At 40.9% G+C, this 16,345-nt stretch overlaps 1 long non-coding RNA gene across 1 annotated transcript in view; it reads left to right on the forward strand.

Annotated features, from left to right (window-relative positions):
- LOC126939847 (uncharacterized) overlaps positions 1–16,345 on the forward strand; it is a 234,254-nt gene that overhangs the window by 129,662 nt on the left and 88,247 nt on the right. The window lies entirely within an intron of this gene.

The following is a 16,345-nucleotide window of genomic DNA, read 5'->3' on the forward strand; positions in this document are numbered from 1 at the left end:
CCTTGCATTCCTGGGATGAACCCAAGTGGTCATAATGTATAATCATTTTTGGTTTCCTATCTTTGCATCTAGCTTCACAAATAAAATCGGCCCTGTAATTTTTATTTCTTCTGTCTTTATCTAGTTTGGATATCAAGGTTATGGTGCCCTCATAAAATGAGTTGGGGACTATTCCTTCTTCGGTTTTCTGAAAGGATTTGTACATAATTGGAATGAGCTGGTTTTGTTATTTTTTTCTAGGAAAAAAATGCCCATTGCATCTAAGTTTTAAAATTTATGAGCCTAATATTGTTCACAGTATTATGTGTTATTTTCATAATCTCCACTGCATCTGTACTTATGTGTCTTTTTTGGCCCTGATATTATTTACTTGTACTCTCTATTTCTTATCTGTCTTGCCAGATATGTGTTTATGTTGTCAAATAACCATCTTTTGGCTTTATTTGGTTTTGACAAATATTTATCATTTCATTAATCATGGCTCTTATTTTTATTATCTCCTTTTTTGAGGAAGTAGGGACTAATCTATTGTCCTTTTTTTTTTTTTTCCTTTTTGAGACAGAGTTTTGCTCTGTCACCCAGGCTGGAGTGCAGTGGCACAAGCTCAGCTCACTGCAACCTCCGCCTCCTGGGTTCAAGCAATTCTCCTGCCTCAGCCTTCTGAGTAGCTGAGGTTATAGGTGCCCACAACCATGTCCAGCTAATTTTTTGTATCTTTAGTAGAGATGGAGTTTCATCATGTTGGCCAGGCTGGTCTTGAACTCCTGACCTCAGGTGATCCACCCACCTCGGCCTCCCAAAGTGCTGGGATTATAGCTGTGAACCACCACACCCAGCCTCTATTGTCCTTTTTCTAACTTCTTAAACAGTTTATTAATTTTCAGCCTTCTTTTCTCAGATTAGCATTTAAGAAGCTACAAATTTCCTTCTGTGTATGGTTTTTACTTGTGTCTCACGAGTATTGATATGTAATATTTTCATTGTCATTCAGTTCTAAGTATTTATTTAACTTATTTTTAGGGATGGGGTCTTGCTATGTTGCCCAGGCTGCAGTACAGTGGCTATTCAGGGGTACCAACATATTGCACTACAGCCTTAAACTCCTGGGCTCAAGCAATCCTCCTGCCTCAGCCTCCGGAGTAGCTGCGACTACAGGCATGCACCAATGTGCCCAGCTTCAGTTCTAAGTATTTTTAAAATGTTTCTAGTGTGATTATTTTTCTTTGATCTAGAGGCTATTTAGAAGTGTCCAGTTTTATGATAATTTAAAACTATTTTTGTTATGGCACCGTGGTCAGAGAATGTGGCCCGTATGACATCAGTTCTCTGAAATTTGTTGAGACTTGAGTTGTGGCCTTGCCCATGATTTATTTCAGTAATTGCTCCAGCTGGGCTTGAGAAGAGTATGGTTGTTTTTCAATAACTGGGTGTAAGATTATATATATGATTATCAAATTCAGTTTAATTGTTTTTGATGAAATCTATAGCTTTACTACACTTTATGTTTTGAGGTTTTGTTTTTTTTTTTTTGAGACAGAGTCTCACTGTGTCACCCAGGCTGGAGTGCAGTGGCCTGATCTTGGCTCACTGAAACCTGTACCTCCTGGGAGGTATTTTTGTATTTTTAGTAGAGTGATTCTCGTGCTTCAGCCTCCAAAGTAGCTGGGATTACAGGCATGCACCTCCATGCCCGGCTAATTTTTGTGTTTTTTAGTAAAAACGAGGTTTCATCATGTTGGCCAGGCTTTTCTCGTGGACTCAGGTGATCCACCCATCTTGGCCTCCCGAAGTGCTGAGACTACAGGTGTGAGTCACTGTCCCTGGCCTCTTTTGAGGCAGTTATATTTCAGAGAGGCTTGTCAAAACCTCACAATGATGATTAATTTCTCAATTTCTCCATGCGATTCTATTAATTCTTGCTTTATGTAATTTTTAGATTTTTAAAATTTGTTTTGTACAAGTTTAAATTTGTTTTATCTGGTGATGAGTTAAAACTGTATCATTATATCATATCTCTACTTCTAATAACTCCTGTCTATTTTAATCTGAAATTGACACAATTAACCACCTTTATTTTAGTTTTCGCTTAATATTTCTTTTGCCATCCTTTTGCTTTCAGCACTTTCATGTCTTCATACCTTAGATATACCTCTTAGAAACTGCAACTGGCCAGGCACAGTGGCTCATGACTGTAATCCCAGCACTTTGGGAGGCTGAGGCGGGCAGATCACTTGAGGTCAGAAGTTTGAGACCAGCCTGGCCAACATGGTGAAACCCCTTCTCTACCAAAAATACAAAAAACTTAGGCAGGCCTGGTGGCGGGCACCTGTAATTCCAGCTACTCGGGAGGCTGAGGCAGGGGAATCGCTTGAACCTGGGAGGCGGAGGTTGTGGTGAGCCGAGATATCACACTACTGTACTCCAGCCTGGGTGACAGAGTGAGACTTCATCTCAAAACACAAAAAACAAAAAACAAACAAAAAAAGAAAGAAAGAAAGAAAAAGAAACTGCAACTAATTGTGTTTGATAAGTTTTCTTCAATCTAACAATCTCTGACTATTAATGGCCATGATTATTGATATATTTTGGCTAGTTCCTAGGCTTTTGGCTTAATTTCTGTTTGTCCCATTTTTTCTGTTTCTTTTTTCCTCCTGTCTTTCTGTTTTTTGTAGTATGTGTGTATGCGTGTGTATTAGCTTTTTTTTTTTTTTTATGTTTTCTCATTGGGGGAATTTCATTTCTTGGTTTTCAGTTTGGTTTTGTATTTAGCTTTTTAAATTTTTTTACTGTTGCAGTGAGCTGAGGTCATGCCATTGCACTCTAGCCTGGGCGATAGAGCGAGACTCCGTCTTAAAAAAAAAAAAAAAAAAAAAGATTTGAAGTAGAAAACACACACTTATTCTTTCCCCAATGATTAGTTAGTTACCCCTAGTGGTCAGTTGTCCTATCCCATTATTGAATAATTGATCCTATCTTCTTTAATCTATATTAAATTCATTCAGATATTTGTGTTTGTTTCTGACAGATCAGTTTAGTCCCATTGATCTGTTACACTTCCTCCATCAGCACCACAGCTCTGTAACTCTGTGGCTTTACAGAACATCTTCATATCTCACATGGAAAGTCCTCCCTCATCACTCAACCTTTGAAAAAGTTTCTTGGTTATCTTCGCAAGATTATTTTCTATGATGAAATGTAAAATCATTTTGTCAGTCTCCTTCCTTGCCCCCAACTCCCCTAAAAGCCTTATTTGGTTTTGATTGAAACTATATTACATTTTAAAACTCAACTGGGGGAAAATGGACATCTTTTACAATATGATTATATTTTTGAATCCAGGTATATGAAATATCTCACAATTTATGCAAGACTTATTTTGTGTCCCATAGTACAATTTATAAATTTTTAATAACAATGTTATTGAGATATAATTCACACACCCTGTAACTCACCCATTTTAAGTGCACAGTTCAATGGATTTTAGTATATTTAGTCACACAACCATCATCACAGTCAACTTTTGAATATTTTATTTCCCCCCAAATAAATCCCATCCCCATTAGCATTCACTCTTTATTTTCCCCCTACCACCCCAGACTCTGGCAATACTAATCTACTCCCTGTCTCTGTGGGATTGCTGACTCTGAACATTTCTTTTTTTTTTTTTGAGATGGAGTCTTGCTCTGTCGCCCAGGCCGGAGTGCAGTGGCCTGATCTAGGCTCACTGCAACCTCCGCCTCCCAGGTTCAAGCGATTCTCCTGCCTCAGCCTCCTGAGTAGCTGGGATTACAGGCATGCGCCACCATGCCCGGCTAAATTTTTTTTGGTATTTTTAGTAGAGACGGGGTTTTACCATGTTGATCAGGCTGGTCTTGAACTCCTGACCTTGTGATCCGCCTGTCTCAGCCTCCCAAAGTTCTGGGATTACAGGTGTGAACCACTGTGCCCGACCTGAATATTTCATATAAATAAAATCATATAATATGTGGTTCTCTGTAATTGGCTTCTTTCACTTAGCATAGTATTTTTAAGGTTCGTTCACATTGTCGTATGTATCAGTAATTCATTTCTCTTTATGGTCAAGTAATATCCCATTGCATGGATATACTACATTGTATTTATCCATTCATCAGTTGAAGGACATGTGTGTTTTTTCACTTTTGGGCTATTATGAATAATGCTGCTACAAACATTCATGTACAAGTTTTCGTATGGACATATGTTCTCATTTATCTTGGGTATATACCTAAGAGAATTGCTGGGTCATACGATAACTGTATGTTTAAACTTTTCAAGAAATTGACAAAGTATTGTCCAAAGTGACTGTGCCATTTTACATTCCCACAAGGAAATAGGCATGAGGGTTCCAAATTCCCAACATCCTTGTTAACACTTGTTATTATCTGTTTTTTTTTTTTTTTTTTTTTGATAGTGTATGATATTTTATGGTGGTTTGACTTGCATTTCTCTGATGGTGTTGAGCATTTTTGCACATGCTTGTTGGCTATTTGTATATTTTCTTTGGAGAAGTGTCCATTCAGATCCTTTGCTCATTTTTTAAATTTGGTATTTGTCTTTTTATTATTGAGTTATAGTAGTTCTTTACATATTCTAGATTCAGATCCCTTATCATATGTATGATTTGCAGTATTTTTCTACTATTCTGTGGGCAATCTTTTCAGTTTCTTAATGGTGTCCTTGAAGAACAAAATTGTACTTTTCATAGTGTCCACTTTATTTTTTACTTATTTTTTTGAGATGGACTTTCGCTCCGTCACCCAGGCTGTAGTGCAGTGGTGCGATGTTGGCTCACTGCAACCTCTGCCTCTCAGGCTCAAGCGATTCTCCTGCCTTAGCTTCCTGAGTAATTGGGACTACAGGTGTGCATGTGTCACTACACCTGACTAATTTTTATATTTTTAATACAGATGAGGTTTCGCATGTCGGCCAGGCTAGTCTCAAACTCCTGACCTCATGTGATCCACCTGCCTCAGCCTCTCAAAGTGCTGGGATTATAGGCGTAAGCCACTGCGCCCGACTGATGATATCCACTTTATTTTTCTTCTTTTGTTGCTTGGGCTTTTGATGTCATATCTGAGAAACTATTGACTAATTCAAGGACGTGAAGATTTACACTTATGTTTTCTTCTATGAGTTTTGTAGTTTCAGCTCTTAGATTTAGGTCTTTGATCCATTTTTGAGTTAATTTTTGTATGTGGTATGTCCTAGGTACCCAATTTTACAATTTTGCATATGGATTTTCAGTTGTCTCAGCACTATTTACTGGGATGAATGGGCTCATTTTCTATCTGGTCATTGCTGGTATGTAGAAAATTATTGAATTTCATCTTTTTGTGTCTCCAGCTACTTTATTGAACTCTCTTGTTAGTTCCAGATATGTCTCAGTCCATTATCTAGGGTTTCTCAGGTAGACAATCATATCACTTACAAATAATGACAAACTTGACTTTTGCTTCCCAAATTTCTGACTCTCTTTCTTCTTGCTTTGAATTTCACAATATTGTTGAAACTATTCAAGTTGCGAGCACCCTTGTTTTATAGGAATTCTTCTGTTATTAAGGACCGTAGTTTGTCCCTTTGTTTCAAGTCATCATTAGCTATCACATAGTCTGCTGGATTGAGATAGATGTCATTTATCATGTTGACAAAGTCTCCTTTTATTCCTAACCACAGAGAATTTGCATTAGGTGGCCTCTTATCAGGATAATTACAAAGCTTTTCTCCCCATGTCCTATTCATGTGATGAACAACATGAATACACTTTTACAGTAATCGCTGTTTATATAAATGAAGTGTCTTCCAGCCAGCGGGAAGATTAGCTCACATGAACAGAAAGAACTCAGGTTTCACTGCTGCATGCTCCCACCTGTGTAACAGAAAACAGATGTCACAGACTGAAAGCCAGTAGGTCATGTCTAGTTTGGCCTGTAAGGCATTTTAGAATGCTGTTTTGAATTAGTTGCCAGCATTTAACAATCAGGAGATTTCTCATATGAATTCCAATTTCTAGTTTCTCTTTTAAAATCATAAGATCTAGCCACACTAATCTTGCATTTCCACATGGCCACCGTGGGTTGGAGCCGGGCCCCAAGGGGCTCCTTTTAGCAGTCTCTCCATTTACCTCATTAGTATTCCATCATACCCTATTGTCACCATACCCTATTGTTTCCCAGATATCACGATGAAGGCTCAGTTGCCAGTTTTTGCATTTGTGCAATTTTTTAAAGTAATGAAATAATGATATTAATGAAATATTTCTTGTAATCACATCTAGCAAATGTAGAAAAAAATGAAAGAGGCAAAGAGGGCCATGTGCTTCTAAGAGAAAAAGGGGAAAGCATATTTCTAGGTAGAAGTAAAGAATATTGCTATATGTTTAATATGCAAAGTGTGTCTGCTGAAAGAATAAGATGTAAGGGGCTACCAGAAATGAAATCTAAGACTATGGAAAAGCTGTGTCAGGAAAGAGAATCTTATTGCACTGGGGGGAGAAAAGGACTGACCTTTTAACAGGGTTTATTTCAGGAGGCACAGAGTATAAACAATGCTGTTACAAAATGTCAGAATATATTAAGTGAACACCATCTCACCCGTTCTATCCCTGAGTTTGACCTGCCTGGCCCTTGGGGATGTTTGAGTTTCTGATCCCTGCTCCAGGTCTTCCAGCTTCCTTCAAAGCCTCCTCAGTTACCCCTGGGGTTCCCCAGGTCTAACAGTGGTGACTGTGCTGGGGTCAGTCTCCTTGTATTTCCCAAGGTAGAAGGCTTCGTGGTTTCAAAGCAACGCTTTTCCACAGGCCTACAGGGGCCAGAGCCATGGCATGTTCCTGCCCCTTTCACTTGGCTTCTCGGCCCTTAATGAAAAGGTATTTTTGCTTCTTCCTGAAGCTCTTTCCCCATAAGGTTCAGATGGCTTTTCCCCCATAAGGTTCAACCTATGAGGCTGGACTGGGATAGAGATCACACTCTCATTGGTAGCAACAGCAAGGGACTGGCTTGGGAGAGGTGTGGGTGCAGGTTGGTTCTATCTCCTTTCGCTCCTCCCCAAACATCCAATGTAAATTTTGCAATGGTGACCCATTGGTCAGACTCTACCCCTCTCCTATGGTGACATGCTGGAATTTCCACTGGAGGTCACTCCCCATCTTGCACCCCAGGGCCCACCTGTAAACGCCTCTGCACAGGCCCCTGACTTTTTTAACCAGGTCAATGTACACAGTGGATTCTTGCGGGTGACCAGTCCAGTCTGCATTCCTTTGGGCTTATCCAAGATGTCAGCATTCCTTGAACAAACCCTTCTTTGTCACAGTATATTACTATTATAATTAAAGGCTGGATATAACTTGCATTTATTTTTAAAAATTATTTTATTGATTGATTTATTTTCGAGATGGAGTTTTGCTCTTTCACTCAGGCTGGAGTGAAGTGGAGCGATCTCGGGTCACTGCAACCTCCACCCACCCCGGCTTCAAGTGATTCTTCTGCCTCTCCTGCCTCCTTCCGAGTAGCTGAGATTATAGGTGCCTGCCACCACATCTGGCTAATTTTTGTATTTTTAGTAGAGACAGGGTTTCGCCATGTTGGCCAGACTGGTCTTGAACTCCTGACCTCAGGCAATCTACCCGCCTCAGCCTCCCAAAGTGCTAGGATTACAGGCATGAGCCACCGTGCCCAGCCAAACTTGCACTTATACTATTTCAGATTTTATATCTGTATCATAGAGAGGAATTCACCTGTAGTTTTCTTTTTGAGTTTCAGTATCAGGTTAAAACAAAATGGGAAGTGTTTCCAAAGTTTGTAAGATTGGCAACTTTTAAGTTTTGCTTTTTTAGGTCTGTATTTTGAAATAATTTTGGATTTACAAAAAAAGGCGCAAATGTAAGAGTTCCCATAAACCTTTGACCCAGCTTCCCTAAATATCAGCATTGTATATAACATAGTATGATTCTTGAAATCAGAAAATTAACATTGATACAAAACTATTAACTAATCTACAGACCTTATTCAAATTTTGCCGATAGTCCAACTCAATGTACTTTTTCTGGCCCAGGATCCAAGCCCATATCCCTCATTGCATTTAAGTGTTGTATGACAATCTGTGACAGCCCTTTTGCCTTTGTTTCCTGACCTTGACACTGCTGAAGATTTTGTAGAATGTCCCTCAATTTGAGTGAGTCTGATGTTTTCCTTTTTCTTTCTTTTCTTTCTAGAGACAGGTTGTCATCTAGGCTCTGTCACCTAGGCTAGAGTGCAGCAGCATAATCACAGTTCACTGTAACCTCAACCTCCTGGGCTCATGTGATCCTCCCACCTCAGCCTTCTTAGTAGTAGGGACTACAGGCCCATGTCACTGCACCCAGCTAATATATTTATTTATTTTTGGTAGAAAGAGGTCTTGCTATGTTGCCCAGGCTGGTCTTGAACATCTGGCCCCAAGCAATTCTCCCACCTTAGCTACCCAATGTGCTGGCATCACAGGTGTGAGCAACCAAACCCAAGGCCTGATGTTTTCTTTTTTTTTTTTTTCTTTTCTTTTTTCTCTGTTGCCTTGGCTGGAGTGCAGTGGCGCGTTCTCGGCTCACTGCAACCTCTGCCTCCTGGGTTCATGCCATTCTCCTGTCTCAGCCTCCTCAGTAGCTGGGACTACAGGTGCCCACCACCACGCCCGGCTAATTTTTTGTATTTTTAGTAGAGACGCGGTTTCACCGTGTTAGCCAGGATGGTCTTGATCTCCTGACCTCGTGATCCGCCCGCCTCGGCCTCCCAAAGTGCTGGGATTACAGGCGTGAGCCACTGCGCCCGGCAAGGCCTGATGTTTTCCATGATGAGGTTGATGTAAGACATTTTTGGCGAGAATGCCACAGAAATGATGTGCCTGTCTCAGCATCAAATCGTGAGATGAATGTTATTGCTGTGTCTCCTTATGATAATGTTAACTTTGTTCACTTGGTTAAGGGTGTGTCCGTCCAGCTTCTTTGCTGTAAGGTTTCTATTTTCCCTTTGTGACTAGAAAGTATCTTGCTGGGCACGGTGGCGCATGCCTGTAATCCCAGCACTTTGGGAGGCCGAGGTGGGCAGATCACTTGAGGCCAGGGGTTTGAGATCAGCCTGGCCAACATGGTGAAACCCCGTCTCTACTAAAAATACAAAAATTAGCCAGGTGTGGTGGTGCACCCCACTGGGTGGCTTATCAACAACAAACATTTATTTCTTACAGTACTGGAAGCTGGGAAGTCCATGATCAACGTGCTGGCAGATTTGATGTCTGGTGAGGGCCCGTTCCTCATATGCAGCACCTCTGACTGTGTCCTCACGTGGTGCAACACATGGCAAAGGGCAGTTCCCTTAGGCCTCTTTTTTTTTTTTTTTTCTGAGATGGAGTCTCGATCTGCCACCCAGGCCGGAGTGCAGTGGCGCCATCTCGGCTCACTGCAAGCTCCGCCTCCCGGGTTCATGCCATTCTCCTGCCTCAACCTCCCGAGTTGCTGGGGCTACAGGCACGTGCCATCACGCCCGGCTAATTTTTTGTATTTTAGTCGGGATGAGGTTTCACCATGTTGGTCAGGATAGTCTCGATCTCCTGACCCTGTGATCCAACTGCCTCGGCCTCCCAAAGTGCTGGAATTACAGGCAAGAGCCACTGCGCCTGGCCCCGTAGGCCTCTTTTCATAGGAGCACTAATTCTAATCATGAGGGCTCCACCCTCATTACCTAGACCTAATCACCTCCCCAAATGCCACACCTTCTAATACCATCACCTTGGGGGTTAGGCTTCAATGTATGAATATCTGGGGGGACACATTCAGACCACAGCACCATTATCATCATATTTTTGCTCACTGCATTTAGTATCTATTTTTTTTTTTTTTTTGAAAGAGTCTTGCTCTGTCACCCAGGCTGGAGTGCAATGGCGTAGTTGGCTCACTGCAACCTCTGCTTCCCAGGTTCAAGAGATTCTCCTGCCTCAGTCTCCCAAGTTGCTGGGATTTCAGGCACGCACCACCACACCCAGCTAATTTTTGTGTTTTTAGTAGAGACAGGGTTTCACCATGTTGGGCAGGCTGGTCTCAAACTCCTGACCTTAGGTGATCCACCCGCCTTGGCCTCCCTGAGTGCTGGGAATACAGGTGTGAGCCACCGTGCCCAGCCTGTTGATGATTCTTACCTGCAAAAATTATTACTGTGATGTTTACCAAATGCTGATTTTCTGCTTCCATCTTCCTTCTACATGTATTCACTGGCATTACACTGTAAGAAAGGGTTGTCAATTCTCCCCCATGTATTTATCCAATTTTTTTAATGTCATTATGGACTCTTGGATACTTATTTTATTCTATAAACTATAATCCATAACTGTCATTATTGTGTTACTCAGCTTGTTCTGGATTTGGTCACTGGGAGCCCCTTCAAGTTGGTTATTGCATTCTTTTGACAAACATTAAACATTTTTTGAGCACTTTATTATTTTCTAGTACCACAAGATGTTCTAGATTCATCTTATTCTTTCCCTGTGGCCCTTCAATCAGACATTCCTCTAAGGAGCCCTGTTTCTTTTTATTGGAGAATGATATTTAGAAACCAAGATCTGGAAGCTAGGTGTGCTCATTACTAGTGGGATATCATTACCTCTAGGCTCCATTATCAGAGCTGGGAAATATACATACATCTATATCTCTTTATATATTTATCTATATATTTATCTATTAAAAACCAAGAGTATATACTGATACCTCCGTGAGTATATACATGAGTATATACTGATACCTTCTCATCTAATGCCACAACATTCATTCTAGCTTTCCACCTTTCCTTATTTGTAACTTCCTTCCTCAACACCGAAAAACTTGGCTCTCACTATTCACAATATATTTACTTATTTGTTCAATCTTCACATATATATAAAAGAGTTTCAGAATTTCTAACCCATATACCTGTGAGAAATAGATTTGCTCATCAGAGAACAGACCCCTTAAGCAGCAATACCAACACAATGTGGTACAAGTTGTGATTTTTTTTTTCTGTCTTTAGCCTTTGTATTAGTCTGTTCTCACATTGCTATAGAGACTGGGTAATTTTTATAAAGAAAAGAGGTTTAGTCAGTTCAAGGTTTTGCAGGCTGTGTAGGAAGCATAGTGGCTTCTGCTTCTGGGGAGGCCTCTGGAAGCTCACAATCATGGTGGAAGGCAAAGTTGGGGCTTGAATGTCACATGGCCAGAGCAGGAGCAAGAGAGAGCAAGGGGCGAGGTACTACACACTTTTTTTTTTTTTTTTTTTTTTTTTTTTTTAGATGGAGCTCTGTCGCCAGGCTGGAGAGCAGTGGCATGATCTCGGCTCACTGCAACCTCCAACTCCCTGGTTCAAGCAATTCTCCTGCCTCAGCCTCCCAAATAGCTGGGATTACAGGGACGTACCACCACACCCAGATAATTTTTGTATTTTTGGTAGAGATGGAGTTTCACCATGTTGGCCAGGATGGTCTCAGTCTCCTGACCTTGTGATCTGCCCACCTTGGCCTCCCAAAGTGCTGGGACTATAGACATGAGCCACTGCGCCTGGCCAGTACTACACACTTTTAAATGACCAGATCTCATGAGAACTCACTCTCAAGAGGACAGTACCAAAAGGGATGGTGCAAAACCATTCATGAGAAATCTGCCCCTGTGATCCAATCACCTTCCAACAGGCCCCACCTCTTGCACTGAGGATTATATTTCAATATGAGATTTGGATGGGGCACATACTTATAGTATATAGTCAAAATATGGTTTTCTATGTTACTTGGTTAGTTCCTTTTGTCTTCTCCTTCCTCAGTGCGGTTATATCATTCATTTATAATAGAGTTAGGTTCATTTGTTACTGTTCATATTCAGTTTTGGATTCCCATCACATCCTGATTGATGTAAACTTACTATTTTAGGGTGAGACGGGGATATGTGTAGCATTATCATGGTCCTCAAAGTAAGAACTGTACAAACAGCACACTCAGAGAATTGTCATTTCTCCCATCCCTTCTGTCCTCACCCCCAATCTCCCATTCTTTCCAGACTATCCCTACCTATCCACTGTAGCTAACCAATCTCATCAGTCTCTTGTTTATCCTTCCTATACTTGTTTTTCTACACATGACAAGATACATGCATATTTTCTTATTTCTCTTTCTTTTTTACATGAAAGTTTAGCACACTGTATTTTTCATGGTAGTATTTTTAAAAGCACGGTAGAATTCTGTCCTTTAAAATTTGATAGAAGTCACCTATGTAACTACCAAGACCTGGACTTTCAAGAGAGATGTTATTTGATAATTTACACAACTCCATGGTTATTAGTCTAGTCAGGGTGTATCTCTTCTTAGGTCAATTTTTGGTAATTTATATCTTACCAGGAAAGTTAAGATATTGAGTAGAAAATGCAAATCTTTCTTTAGTTCAGAGAAAATTTCTTCTGCCATATATTTTATTTTCTCTTCTCTCTCCTTGTGGAATTACTGTTATACACATATTAAACCTCTATAATCTAGCTATCACAGACCATCTTTTCTCTTCTGAATTCTAGGATAAATTTTCAAACTTGTGTTCTGGGTCACACATTCAGCTTTCCTCGGTTCCCAATCTTCTGTTCATTGTTTCCACTGAGGTTTAAATTTAGCAAGCTAAAAATGTTTCCTAATTTCGGTCTGTAATTTCTTAATGATTTTTTGTAATTTCAGTTTGTAATTTCTTAATCCACTACACTTGCAATTACAATATTCTCCCAAATGTTATTAAAAACATAAAAGAGAAATATGTTTAAAATTTTTTTCCTCTTCTTCTTGTGGAAATTTCATTTCAAAGGAAACTAATTTTCTCTTATCATGTCCCTTTCTGTTGAAAGTCTGAATCTTTTTGTGTTTTCATAGGATTGGTTTTTCTCTCTTTGCTTATTTTTACCAGGCAGGAGTCTATATTTATTCTGGAATAGAATTTGAGGTGGTTCTGCTGATTATCATGAATAGTCAGTAAGCATTCAGTCAAACAAATAAGTGGAGAGAGGTATTTTAAGCAGAGGGGACAGAGAGAGAAAGGGCATGAAGATATAAAAGCCCAATGTCAGCTAGGCACAGTGGCTTGCACCTGTAATCCCAGCACTTTGGGTAGCTGAGGTGGGAGGAATTTTTTTTTTTTTTTTGAGACGGAGTCTTGCTCTGTTGCCCAGGCTGGAATGCAGTGGCCGGATCTCAGCTCACTGCAAGCTCCGCCTCCCGGGTCCACGCCATTCTCCTGCCTTAGCCTCCGGAGTAGCTGGGACTACAGGCACCCGCCACCACGCCCAGCTAGTTTTTTGTATTTTTTTTTTAGTAGAAACGGGGTTTCACCATGTTAGCCAGGATGGTCTCGATCTCCTGACCTCATGATCCGCCCGTCTCGGCCTCCCAAAGTGCTGGGATTACAGGCTTGAGCCACCGCGCCCAGCCAGTGGGAGGATTGTTTAAGCCCAGGAGTTTGAGACCTGCCTGGGCAACATAGCAAGACTCCATATCGACCAAATAATAATAATAACAATAATAATAATAATGATAATAATTAGCTAGGCACACCTGAGGCAGGAGGATGGCTTGAGCCCAGGAGTTTGAGGCTGCAGTGAGCACTGATCATGCCACTGCACTGGGTGACAGGAAGACCAACGTGGATTTTCTTTTCTCACATATTTTATGTACTGGGATATAATTTACAAAGAGCAGAATATGTAACTTTTAAGTGAACATCTCACTAACTTGTTCATATGCACACACCATTTAACCACCATCAAGATGAAAATACCACCCCAGAAAGTTCACTCATGTCCCCTTTCTGGTTAAATTTTTCTCTTCCCCCAAGATAACCATCATTCTGACTCCTATCACTGTAAGTTAGTTTACTGGTTCTTGAACTTCATATAAATGGAACCATGCACTATATTTTCTTTTGTGTCTGGCTTCTTTTGCTCAGCATAATTTTCGCGAGATCCACATATGTTGACACATGCATCAGTCATTTATTTATTTATTTTTTTACTACTGAGTAGCATTTCAGTGTATGAATATCCCACAATTTAACAAAAAATGCATTCTACTATTAATGACATTTGGGGTGTTTCCAGTTTGGGGCTATTATAAATAAAGTTGCTATAATCATTCATATATATGTTTCTGGGGGGATATATACATTCATTTATCTTGGATATATACCTAGGAGTGGCATTTCTGGGTCACAGGGAGATGTATATTTAACTTTATTAGTTACTGCCAGTCAGTTTCCCAAACTTGTGCCATGTTACACTCCTACAAGCAATATATGAGTGTTTCAGTTGCTCCACATCCTCACCAGCATTTGGTGTTTTCAGTGTGAATTTTAGCTATTCTAATGACTGTAAAGTGGCAACTCATGGTTTAAATTTGCATTTTTCCCAAAGACTCATCATGTTAGCACCTTTTCCTGTGTTTATTGGCCATTCGCATATCTTTTTTTGTTGAAGTGTCTGTTCAAGTCTTTTGCCCATTTTAAAATTGGATTCTTTGTCTTTACTACTTTTGAGTTGTGGGAGTTCTTTATATATTCTGGCTATAAGTTACTAGAAACCTTACTATCCATTGGTGATGTCAACTGAGATAGGGAAGGCGGGAGAAGGAGTTTGGGAGAAGATGAAGAATTTATTTTAGGGCATGGAGTAATTAAAATGCTTTTGGATGGATTATCTAGACACGGATGTACAGAAAACACTTGGAATTACAGATCTGGAGCTCAAGAGAGAAGTCTGGGTGATACTTTGGGAGGGATCAGTATGATGGGAATGGATAACATTGCCCAGGGAGAAGAGAAGCAGCCTCATCTGAAACCTCAAACATTGTAATGTTTAAGGGATGACGAAGAAATGAAGCCAGAAGAAGAAAACAGAAATCATGGTGAGAGGTGGAGGAGAAGCCAAGGAGGGGATTTTCAAGAAGGAGTGGTGCCAAATGCTCTAGTGAGGTAAGAAAATGAAACCATTGGAGTTGACATTTGGGGTTTCCCTGGTGGTCTCTGTTCAGAGAATTGAGGAATACATGTAAGATGAGGAAGTAGAGACAGGGTTAGACTCCTCTTAGAAAACACTAGGCAGTGAAAGGAAGGAGAGTGATTTCAAAGAGCCATAGAGTTTAAAACAAAGCAACAAAGGAGTTGTAGAAAGAGGTACATAATCAGATGCTTAATGAGTGACAGAGGTACCTTTCAGAGTCTTTCAAGCAGCTTTGGGGAGGTGGGAAATGGAGGATGGATAGGTGTCAGGTCCTGATCAGATCTGACAGAACTCAGTGTTGACGGGGTGGCAGAACATGCGGCTCCATATCTGGGTCACAGCTGCAGGTGGAGAGGAGAATGCCTACTTCTGAGGGGATGTAGGATGGGAGAAAGTTAGCTTCCTGGGATGTTCAGCGCCCTGGGAGTAAGCACCAATGAGCGTCTCTTTTGCAGTTTTCCTCCATTTTCAGAAGCCAGGCATCCCATAATTTCTCTGACAGATTATTTACCTTTCCAAGTGCTCTCCTAATCCAACATTTCCATCTGGCACACACTGTGTCATTCTTGCTCCTGAATTCCTGGTTCCAGAACAGTTCTGCCATTTTCTTCCTTTGCACGGTGTGTACCTTCAGTCTTCTCCTCTTCCTCCAATGTCCATATTTTTGTGGTGGAAAAGGTGCGGACAGGGGAGACAGGACACTAGAATCCTTATCAAGTCCTCTCTCAGTCCTTGGTGTCTCTGGTTCCTTCTCTGTGAAAGGGTGACGTGTTGGGGAGGGGTGGGGGATGAGGTAGGAGAGGGGGTCTGAGTTCCTTCCCACTTCTAACGATGGCTGGAACCAGGCCTCTGTGTTCAACCAAGGGTACTTTCTGTTTCTGTCCATTTGGGGAAGTTGCTTTTTGTTGGTATTTCGGGAGTCAGGAAAACAAAAGTCATTGGTGTTCATATTTCTCAAAGCCTCAGGTAGGGTTGCGGCTTTTGGCCAGCAATAACGTATGACCATGACCTTGTGGCTGAGTTTGCACGCCTCTAACAGATATTACGACACAGAGTTCCATTCAATAGTGGAAGTGGAGATTTCAGCGTTGCCCTTTGTTAACCCTCAAATGAAGTGCTTCTCTTCCATCGCGAAGGCTGTCCAAGCAGTAGCCAACCTTCTTATCCCTATTTTGTAAACGAGGGAAAGGATGCATAGGAAGCGCAGAGTCTCGTGGGATTCCCTGAGGAGTCCTTCCAACTCTTGGTAGAGCATCATCTGCAACATCGTCTGGGGGAGAAAAAGGGGAGGCAAGAAGAGGGCCTTGACCCAG

The sequence above is a fragment of the Macaca thibetana genome, chromosome 16 (genome assembly GCF_024542745.1).
Source record: "Macaca thibetana thibetana isolate TM-01 chromosome 16, ASM2454274v1, whole genome shotgun sequence".
Taxonomy (NCBI): Eukaryota; Metazoa; Chordata; class Mammalia; order Primates; family Cercopithecidae; genus Macaca; species Macaca thibetana.